The sequence below is a fragment of the Tachyglossus aculeatus genome, chromosome 24, assembly GCF_015852505.1.
Source record: "Tachyglossus aculeatus isolate mTacAcu1 chromosome 24, mTacAcu1.pri, whole genome shotgun sequence".
Classification (NCBI taxonomy): Eukaryota; Metazoa; Chordata; class Mammalia; order Monotremata; family Tachyglossidae; genus Tachyglossus; species Tachyglossus aculeatus.
The window spans coordinates 17,146,072-17,157,160 of NC_052089.1; the positions used below are offsets into that span (position 1 = coordinate 17,146,072).

The following is an 11,089-nucleotide window of genomic DNA, read 5'->3' on the forward strand; positions in this document are numbered from 1 at the left end:
GAATGATACATGGACTCAAATATCTAATTCATAGAATGATTGAGGTTGCAAAGCAACTGTGTCTTGTTTCTATTAATAAAAAGAAGAAGTGTGAAGAGAAGCTTGAAGAGAAGCAGTGTGGCTCAGTGAAAAGAGCACGGGCTTTGGAGTCAGAGTTCATGGGTTAAAATCCCAGCTCCGCCAATTGTCAGCTGTGTGACTTTGGGCAAGTCACTTACCTTCTCTGGGCCTCAGTTACCTCATCTGTAAAATGGGGATGAAGACTGCGAGCCCCCCATGAGACAACCGGATCACCTTGTAACCTCGACAGCGCTTAGAACAGTACTTTGCACATAATAAATGCTTAATAAATGCCATCATTATTATAAAAAGACTTGGATACTTCTTGTTCACAGCATGCCAGAAATTACAGCAGTTTGTGGAAAAAGCTTAAATAATAAGACTTTTCATTAAGTATTTGAGAAATGCAAACAACAAAGCTAAAGCGCCGTTTAGTCAGTGTTTCTCTCAGTTAAGTTCACCTGTTTGCCACAACAACCTAATTTAGCATAGTTTGAAGAATGGGTTCCTAACAGGATGGTGATGGGCATCAGCACATAGATTTAGAGATATATGAACCCAGTAACAACAATGACCTGTCAATAGTCCTGTAAAAAGCCAACAGCTGAAACTAGGTTAAGAATTCGAGCCAGACCCTTGGCTAAATAAAGAGAAAGATTTCAGGAAGTTAGAAAAACAATGAGGTAATGGCAGCAATATGACTTCAGAAACTGCTAGTCTAGAGGTAAGCCCCCTTTCATCAGGTCAGGGATCTTTACCTCCCATTGTCACATACTGGCCAACTACTGGTGATTACTTAAGGAGTTTTAACTTAAGTTAGGTAAGAAATATGAAAAAACCTAATGCTTCTGAAAATATTTCACAAGCACAAAGAATAACTTACCCATTGAGGGTCTGGATTGTTTTCTCAGTGACTGAGATAGGAGAGACGTTGTTCAGGGTTGCAACGATGCATTTTCTTGCAATCAGGAGGAAGCATGTTAATTCTCCTTCCACATTTACAAGCCGTTGAAGTGACGCGTTCTCTCATCATTGGGCAAATACATTTACTCAGCAGCCAATCGGAGTTGAGTACCACCTGCAGGTTTAGTCAGGGGCTGAGTCATCAGCACTAATACAGATAATTCAGCCACCTGGCTGCTTGGAGTCAAATAGCTGTGAGGAAAGCATAGCTTCTTTCCGTCCCAGATGCAGCATCTTGGCTACCAGAGTGGAACAAAGGTAAGTGTAGAATTCTAGGTTCTATACTGTAGTGGGATTTATCAAGTGTTTGGGTAATTGCAGATGAAAAGCATTGCAGGAACACTTCTTGGTTAACGTATGTGCATTATCATTGCTTTCAGGGAACTTGTAAAACCAAATAGCAGTATCTGCCAAGTTTCAACCTGTTGATTATGTTGCAAAGCTTGCAAAGACGTTTCAAGTGAATTTTATGTGACTTAAATGTATGTTAAGTCATTTTAAAATGACTTTTTATATTTGCTTTGGTTTATTCTGTCAAATGGATTTAAGGGAATTGCAAAGCAGTCTAACTAAAGTTTGATATAATCATTTGTAGTTGTCTCACTTTCCTAATTGAATCTTCTCTTATAAGTATAGTTGTTGTCTGCCACATCTACTTGAATTTTGAGAGATGGTGGAAGGGGGGGAAGTTGAGACTCTAATTTGGGACTTTTTTAAGAACTGGTTACTGCAGGTGACAGAACCTTGTACAGATTACTATTATCCATACTCTTTAACCTAGAGGATTCTAAGGGCTAAAAAACTGTAGGATCTATATTTTTTTCAGTATTGCTGAGTTGGAGTACATGTTCTATTCAGTCAATCAACTTGTAGTTATTGAGTACTTGATGTGTGCAGAACATTGTAGTACTAAGTGCTTGGGAGAGTACAATATAACAAACACATTACCTGCCTACTGTGATCTTACAGTCTAGAGGGGTAGGGGATAAATCATTTATCTATATGTATTTGAGTGTTGTGGGGTTGGGAGGGGGGATGAATAAAGGAAGCAAGTCAGGGCAAAGCAGAAGGGAGTGGGGGAAGAAGAAAGTAGGACTTAGGAAAGGCATCTTGGAGGAGATGTACCTTAAATGAGGTCTTGGGGGGCAGGGGGAGAGTAATTGTCTGTTGGATATGAGGGGGCAGGGTCTTCCAAATCAAAAGCAGGATGTGGGTGAGAGGAGGGTGGTGGGATGGATGAGATTGAGATACATTGAGAAGACTAGCATTAGAGGAGTGAGGTATGTTGGCTGGGTTGTAGTAGAAGAATAGCAAGGTGAGGTAGTAGGGGGCAAGGTGATTGAGTGCTTTAAAGCCCATGGTGAAGAGTTTCTGTCTGATGCGGAGGTGGCTGGGCAACCACTAGAGTTTATTGAGGAGTAGGGAAATGTGGACTGATCTCATTTTTTTACCAGAGCAAAATATCACTACCTCCATAGTCCATCTGATTTTTGGGTAGAGAGTATCATTATTGGGATCAAATAATGATAGAGAACTCCAAATACATTTTATCTGACTCCCTGGAACCCAAGCTATATCATTTTAGGGTGTTGTTATTAAGATGGCTACTACTTTGGCCATATCTGAGTTATTTGTAGTATGTTTCTTTTGGGGAGGATGAGGGTGTTATTTTCTTTAAGAAATTTAAGCACTGAGAACACAGCAAAAGTGCCTCAGAGCAGGGTCCATGAAGCAAAGGGAAAAAAAGCAAGGTTCTTGGATAAGACAGTTAAGAGGGGTGCCAAGAGAAAAGCTTAGCAAATTGACATGAGTTCAAAACCCACCAAAGAGCGATAAATGGAGTAATGTCATAGCTGCAGATAGTTCTTGAGGGATAATGATTGTGGTATTTAAGCACTTCTGTAGTGCCAGGCATTGTATTATTTGAATAGAAGCAAATCAGGGTAGACACAGTCCCTGTCCCATGTGGGACTCAGTCTCAATCCAGATTTTAGAGATGAGGTAACTGATGCCCAGATAAGTTGTGACTTCCCCTAGGTCACACAGCAGACAAGTGGAAAACTGGGACTTAAAACCCAGGACCTTCTGACTCCCAAGCCTGTGCTCTATCGATGCTGTTTCTCAAATATGTATGGGAATTTAGAGTAAGTCTTTTTTTTTTTTTTTTTTACATGAAGGCTGCATCTCTAACCTTGAGGTGAGAATTGAAATTGTTGGTCAATTGCTGTTTTCCAGATTTTGACTCCCTGTATAAGCTTAAGCAGATTTCTTGATCTTGTTATGCTCCATATTGCAGAAGGAGAGGTGGTTTAAAAAAGGGGTATGCTTTCAGCAAATAATACAACAAATATTTTCAGTGGAATTAAAGTGATCATATTCATACTGATAGAACAGTAAATAGTTGTGCATAAATGAAGAGCAATTTTGAATTTTTTTAACTCACTTTCTTGGATCATGCACATTCTTTATCTTAGTCATTGAGTTATAAAACAAGTTCAATAACAAATGTGAAACATTGATTAGTAAAATAACTGTTAAAATATTGGATTTTTTAATATTGGATACCAGGATTCCTGATCCATTCATGAACAGTTTTATTTTTTTTAAGCTACTCGGCAATGTGTAGGAACTTACTGTCTGACTCCATTTAGAGTAAAACAGAGATACTGTACTTATTGGAATAACTATCCTACCCAACGTTTTAAGAGGAAATAAAAGATTATTTTTTGTAACCTGTAATTATAAATCAATGGTATTGAGCATTTAATGTGAACAGAGCATTGTATTAAGTGCTTGGGAAAATACAACAGCTGTTTAACATGTCTCCTGCACACAGTGAGGTTGGGAGAGATAATTGATGAGGATGGAGTGAAGACCAAGATAGCTGCACCTGAGGAAGGGTAGAAGATAACAGGAAAAAGCAAGTGGTGTAATTAACTCATTTAGGGCACAGAGGATCAAAAAAAGGAGAACCTGGACAAGAAAGTCATTGACATCCTATTTTACATAAACCTATGAGGGCAATAGAAGATGCAGTCTCAAGTGGCCTCATGTTTCTCTTGTTCCTTTTTTCTTTTTTCCTATGCATACTGCTCAAAAGTAAAACAATTTAGGCAAATGCATTTACTAATGTTACTGCTATATTTTGGAAAACTGAAAGTTCGTATGTAACCTACAAAAATGTTTTTTTGATTATGCACAAATGAGATGCAAGCTTGACTACCTAAATTTGTGTTGAATCTCAAGTAATTGTAAGCATTCCTGACTGTGTGCACTTTTTTAAATATCCACAGAGAACTCAAGATGTTTTTTAAAACTTTTTTGTCCCAGAATAGGATTTTGAGGGAATTTATTTTTTTTTCATCTAGTAGGAGTTAATCTTGGTAGCTGACAAATTTTAGTGTGAACATTACCTGGTCATGATTTGGCACTGGAAAAGTAAAGGTTAAAATCCAAGCTATTAAATCAGTCGACCTAAAACGGCAATGCTCTCTGTTAACCCTTTGATTGTGTAAAATCCATCTATTTCTCCACATCTCTTGCATTATCCTTTCCAGGATAGCTTTGGTGCTCCATCTTTCCTGCTTTTTCTTGCTGCTTTTATGTCAGGTTAAAGCGGTTTTATGCCTGACTTTGATTTCAAATCAGAAAAGTACCCCTAGGTCTACTAAATAGTCCTGGGTATACACTAGCATGGCCATTCTGATCACATTGCCAAAATTTGCCAAAATTGGTAAATTTTGGGTTTGGTTATACAACCACAAGGATAAAAAGTCAGAACTCACCATTCCAAGGATGAATTATATTCCAGTGTAGCGACAGGTCCATCGGTTTATCGGGCTGAAGGCATGTAGAGTTTCTTAACAAAATTGAATGCAACCAGCAAGCAGTTAAGCAATGATCCAGGAGAAAAAACAAAACGTGTTTATTGGAGGGGAGGGTAGAGGGACAGAGGTATTTAAGATTGAATCATCCCAGTTGTTTTTATTGATCACATTTACCAAGTGCCTCTCAAATCTTCAAATTCCACTTTAATATTTGCACATAGTGTGTGTCTCTGAAATCTCAGGTTTAGTTACCTTTTTAAACTGTTCTCCCAATTTATTAAACCTGGCAACAGTAGTAGTCTGCAGTGCTTGACTGATACTTAGGGCAGAATTAGAAGGTACCCTTACTGAAGAGACACTATAGTGAGGAAAATCCAAGATATGTCAAGATTCAAGTTCTGCTTGGAGACAGAATGAGAGAAATCAGCCTGCTAATCTCTAGAGTCTGAGCTTCTCTATTTATCATAATGGGAAAGTTAAGACTGTCTTCTAAGTTGAATACCACCAAAGAATCCAGGGCTGGTTATTTAATTCACTTAAGGCTTTCTGAAATACTGGTAGCCACATTTATGTATCCAGGTGAGAATCAGGCCATGAAGCATACTTATTTTCTGCTAGTTATCTCATGGGTGATGAATTGCAGACACTGTCCCAGAGATTTCTCCAGTTGCAGTGAGAATTTGGTGGTGGAGACCAAGTAGACTAAAGCATTATTGATTAGATTTTTCTGTCTAATCTGAGGAATGGTAATAGAAATGGGTAAGCCAGTAAGAAACTTTTCGAATTATATTCTTTAAAATTACACAATTTTCCTAGACATGGTTATATTTTCCTTATTTGACTTTGCCTTTAAACCTTTGCTTTACTGTTAGTTTTTATTGCATTTCCATGGATGGACTGTTAATTTGTGTTTGACCTATTCCATTAACTTAATCATTTAATAATTTAATGAATGTGTTAAGTGAAAAACCAACATGAAACTACCTTAAAGTACCCATCCAGGTAATTAAGTGGAGTTTTCAGGCAACATGAACTTATTATGCAATTTTATTTTAAGCTCACATTCCCATTGACAGCATAGATGAAATAAAAGAACATTTTCATGTTTTGGGATTTCATCAATCCTTGCTATAAGAACATGGATTTAGTTTGCTAAACAGTACAAAAATACTGGGTGGGGAGGATGGAACTAAGAAAGTAATTAAATTATTAAATTAAGAAATTAACTCATTTCTTAACTAAGAAACTGAGATATAAAATGAGAAAATCTTTGAAATGTATGGAAATCGAATCAGGCAGGTGAAGAATAAGGTGGTATTCTTTGCATTAGGTGTGGGGAAATGGTATTTAGAGATAGAAGCAATTGGTGCTGGATCAATAGAAAATCATAAGGAGACTCCGAAAGGAAAAATGTTAAAGAAATTAGAGGAAGCCACTCCTTTTAAATGCTGGTTATACTTTAAATCACATCTTGGAATGAGATTATTTTTGGAATACTGAATGACAACTAAAATGGTGTACTGAGCAACCTGAATCATTCTTAAGAACTAGAAATAGAAAATATTTGCAATGTTTGATCGATAATATTTGTTGTGCACTTATTCTGTGTATGGCACTATATTAAAAGTTTGGGTGAAGATAATACAACAGAGCTGGTCAACATGTTTCCTGATCATGAGGGCCTTACAGTCTAGTGGGGGAAACAGATGTTACAATAAATTACAAATTCGTACATAAGTGCTGTAGGTGGGGTGAATACCAGATGCTTAAAGTGTACAGATCCAAACGCATGGGTGGTGAAGTAGAAAAACCATCACTGCCCTGTGCCTTTGTCATGATGATGACTAATGAAAATCCAAGATGATCCTTTTTGAGGTAACTAATTTGGTTTGATTTCTTTCATAGTTAAAAGCTCAACTGCTTCATTCTATAAAGGAAGCCTGAGAAAATCCCAAACCAAAAGAAATTGGCAACACTGAGTGAAAAATGAGTTCTTCCCTTATTGGGGTGGAGAAGATAACACTTACTAGCTTTTCCTCTGCAGACCTAGAAAAAGGGATATTTTGGCTTCCCCTTGTGTCCAGTTCCCAGTATTTGCCATGAAGGTGTATGTCTGGACACTATGATGCCAGAACATATTATTTGGGGATGCCAAGACCTCCACTAGAGTCTTTGGCCTCAATTTCTTTTTCCCCACTCCTCTTCTCCAACCCCTGCAGGGAATGTTTGAATTCCTCAACTGCTGTTTAGATCCGAGCTACTTTTTTCTTCTTCCCTCAGCCACTCTCAACCATCTTGGGACTTAAGAATACTATCTGCTGTGCTCCTTAGCAAAAACTCCATGTCTACCTCTTCCTTAGAGAGTTCAGGAGAGCACAGAACACCAAGCACTCTTGCTGCGTCTGGCAGTCTACTGATTTGTTAAAGGAGTAAACCTGTTTCATTTGGCCTATGGCTCAATGACTTAAGCAACTGTGTATTACTGATCCCTGGAGCTTAGATCAAGAGAACCAGGCCACAGAATTATGTGAATGAGAAAGAAAGCACAAGTTTGATTGAAAATTGGAGGTGAGTGGATACAGTCAGGATGAAGTCTGGAAGAGAAGGTAGACTGTTTTAGACCTCTGCATTTTTTTATTCCGATTTGTTTTAATTCTATATATAGTCTCTTCACATAGATTGCTTTTATGTAGTAGTCCAAATTAATATGAAAGCTTCCATGTCTTTTGTAGTGATTATCATTTCTTTTCATTTGAGAACTACAATGAATCATCTTGATTAAGGTTTTGTTTTTGTTTTTTAATGGGCCCAAACCAAACAGGTTTGTTTTTACATAGCTTATATTTAATTTGTGTTTTGTGGGTTTTTGTTTTTCAGTAGGGGAAAAAATGGTGATTCTTTTTTTATATATCCTCCATGTATCTGATCAGGAGGCCCTGTTATTGATCGGGAGGCCCTGCTATCTAATATGAATTAAGCAGGTGTTACCCCTGAGACAGTTTTTGTGTAGGAAACACTTTTTAGGAAGTTTTACACACAAGTTTATTGAATACAGGCTGCTAAGCATGACTATACTGAAATATTCATTTGGCTGCCAAAAATGTAATTGCCCAATGTAAGTCTTATTGATTCAATCTACTTATCTATAGGAAGACAAAGGCCAGGCAACTGTATGTGGAAAAAAACTGGGGCATTTGAAATGCTAGTCAGAGTAAATGCTGCAAGTACTATGCTGTGACAGGCAAGAGGGGAAAACGACAAGGCCCAGAAACCATTTCTACATGTTATTTATTAGGTAATATTCAAAGCAATGAAAAGCTCATGATTTTGAGGTTCAGAACTTCTGCTTCCTACTGAAACCAGTACATCTCCAGAAAGCAACTTTTTAATAATTGGGTAGTTCCTCCTGATGAACCTGCAGGATCCCAAACTTCTTTCAGGCTGCTTTCAAATCAGTGTGGTCTCTTCCATTATAAGAAGAATGACTATAGTAACTGTGGTACTTCAGCACATACTATGTGCCAGGCATAGTTCTAAGCTCTGGGGTGGATGCAAGCAAATCAAGTTGATCATAGTCATTGTCCCACTTGGGGCGCTCAGTCATAATCCCCATTTTACTGATGAGGTAACTGAGGCACAGAGAAGTTCAGTGACTTGCCCAAGGTTATACAGCAGACACAAGGTGGAGCTGGGTTTGGAACCCATATCCTGCTGAGACGAAGTCCTGTATTCTGTCCACTAGGCCCGCAATATGCCATTTCCCATACTTGCTATCTGTGTCTGTTCTCAACTCAACACTAGTGTTTTCAGTGAAGCAATGCATGATTCAGTGTTGTGCGGGATTTTAGCCCATCTCACTCTCCGTCTCTTCATCCCAAGTGTCCATGTCAACCTTCAAAACTCTGTTCAAGACTTTGCTTTTCCATGGCACCTTTTTAGACTAACCCCGTATGACAAGTGCTCTTGCATCATCATTTTACTTGGTCTGAATACTTAGTTGAGTGCCTTTTTAAGGAGTGGAATTTTTGTTTCTTGTATGTGTAGTTTTTATTTGCCTTGACTGGCCTCCCTAAGTACTATGTGATATATGAGGTTAAAGGCCAAATTATCCATGGTTACTGAGAAAGGTGCCTTTTTCCTTCACTGAGCATTCAGTAATTGTTTTTGAATGGCAAAATTGCTACCTTTCAGGCTGGAATTGGGACAGCTTACAGAACATGGAAGAACGCGTGGGGACTGTCTCTATCTGTTGCCAAATTGTACTTTACAAGAGCTTAGTACAGTGCTCTGCACACAGTAAATGCTCAAATGTGATTGAATGAATGAAATCAGGGTCAAATTAAGTGCAAAAAAGACCGTTTGGAAGCAGGTGTTGGATTTGGAAACATGAATGCTTTGCACACAGTAGACACTTAATAATCACTATCAATTTTATTCAATCTAGAGTAACTCTAGCAGTAGTATCCCTGCAGTACGCCACTGTGTTGTCCTTGCTTCCAAACTACACAGTAAGAAAAGGAAAAGCAACCAGCAATGAGTTCTCTCATCTCTACCCTGCTAAAACTGAACATGAACATCACATTTTTCTCCCTGATTCTCAGATGTTGATGGGAAGCTTCCAAGAAAGATGGTACAGAAAATTGATCTTTGATAGTTTTGTGTACAGGCATCCCAAAGTTTTATCAGTAGATTTAGACAGCTAATCCAGAACTACTTCCTTATTCAAAACCCACCAGGAGTAAGAGGAGGCTTTCATTTCATTTTGGAGTTAGGTGGGATTTGTTTCTATTCAACTTTACTCACTTTTTCAGAATTTTTAGTTTAACAGCTTAAGTGGTGAGAGTCATGTGTTTTATCTTGTTCTTTGGGGTTAATACATTCTTATGATCTGGGGAATTTGCTACATTTAATATTTATAGAAATAATTTTGAGAAGTACTCATAATACTTTCCTGAGACCATGTCTTTGATTTGTACAGTTATTGGTTCCACACCCTTATCCTAATTAATAAGAATTTAGAACAATTCCAATATAACTGATTAAATTGGGGTTCACCTCATCTGTACAGGTGTGCCCTATTTCCAATTTTCCTAGTTCATTGAGAAGCAGCATGGCTCAGTGGAAAGAGCCCAGGCTTTGGAGTCAGAGGTCATAGGTTCAAATCCCAGCTCCGCTGCTTAGCTGTGTGACCTAGAGCAAGTCACTTAACTTCTCTGTGCCTTAGTTACTTCATCTGTAAAATGGGGATTAAGACTGTGAGCCCCCCGTGGGACAACCTGATCACCTTGTAACTTCCCCAGCGCTTAGAACAGTGCTTTGCACATAGTAAGTGTTTAATAAATGCCATTATTATTATTATTCATTCATTCAATCGTATTGAGCACTTACTGTGTGCAGAGCACTGCACTGAGCGCTTGGAAAGTACAATTTGGCAACAGATAAACAATTAAAGCAAACTACTCTTGGTTTGCATAACGGATCAGCTGAGAGCAAGCTTTTCATTATGCATCGACTAACACACAGAGAAGAAGCATGGCAGAGTGGATAGAGCTTGGACGGGGGAGTCAGGTCGTCATGGGTTCTAATTTTGTCTCTGCTACCTATCTGTCTGCTGTGCTGCCTCTTGTCTGCTGTGTGACCTTGGACCAGTCACTTCACGTCTCTGGGCCTCAGTTACTTCATCTGTAAAATGGAGATTGAGACTGAGGCCCACATGGGACAGGGACTGTGCTTAGTACAGTGCTCTACACACAGTAAGCACTCAAATATAATTGAATGAATGATTTGTTTGTTTCCACCCCAGGGTTTAGTACAGTGCCTGGCACATAGTGAGTGCTTAACAAATATCATTATTGCTAATTGCAAAGGAAAGGATATGATTATAAATGTATTTATATTCATTCCTATCCCCCTCTAGACTGTAAGCTCAATGTGAGTTGGGAACATGTCTAGCAACTCTGCTGTACTCTCCCAAGTGCTTAATATGGTGCTCTAATAAGCCTCATGAACTTGATTCTCCTCTTCCCTCTAATGGAACATGTGTTCTCTGGCCATGGAAGAGAGGAGCTTCCTGTATTACATTTCTGTATTTTCCCCTTTGCCCTAAGATGGGCAAGGAGAGAATCAGTTTTCTGAACTTGAGGGCTATACTATTACTAATTGTTGTATTTGAACACTGCTAAATTGAACACCGAATACAGTTGAACACTGTATTTGAACAGTGCTAAGCACTGCGGTAG

At 38.5% G+C, this 11,089-nt stretch overlaps 1 protein-coding gene across 1 annotated transcript in view; it reads right to left on the reverse strand.

The window, feature by feature from the left end:
- The window catches only part of CADM2 (cell adhesion molecule 2), an 861,189-nt gene extending 860,230 nt beyond the window's left edge, over positions 1 to 959 (reverse strand). Inside the window, exon 1 of the mRNA XM_038766109.1 lies at positions 944 to 959. The gene's annotated coding sequence lies outside the window, so the exon portion shown is untranslated. The remainder of the gene's footprint in view (positions 1 to 943) is intronic.
- Between the last annotated feature and the right edge of the window lie 10,130 nt (positions 960 to 11,089).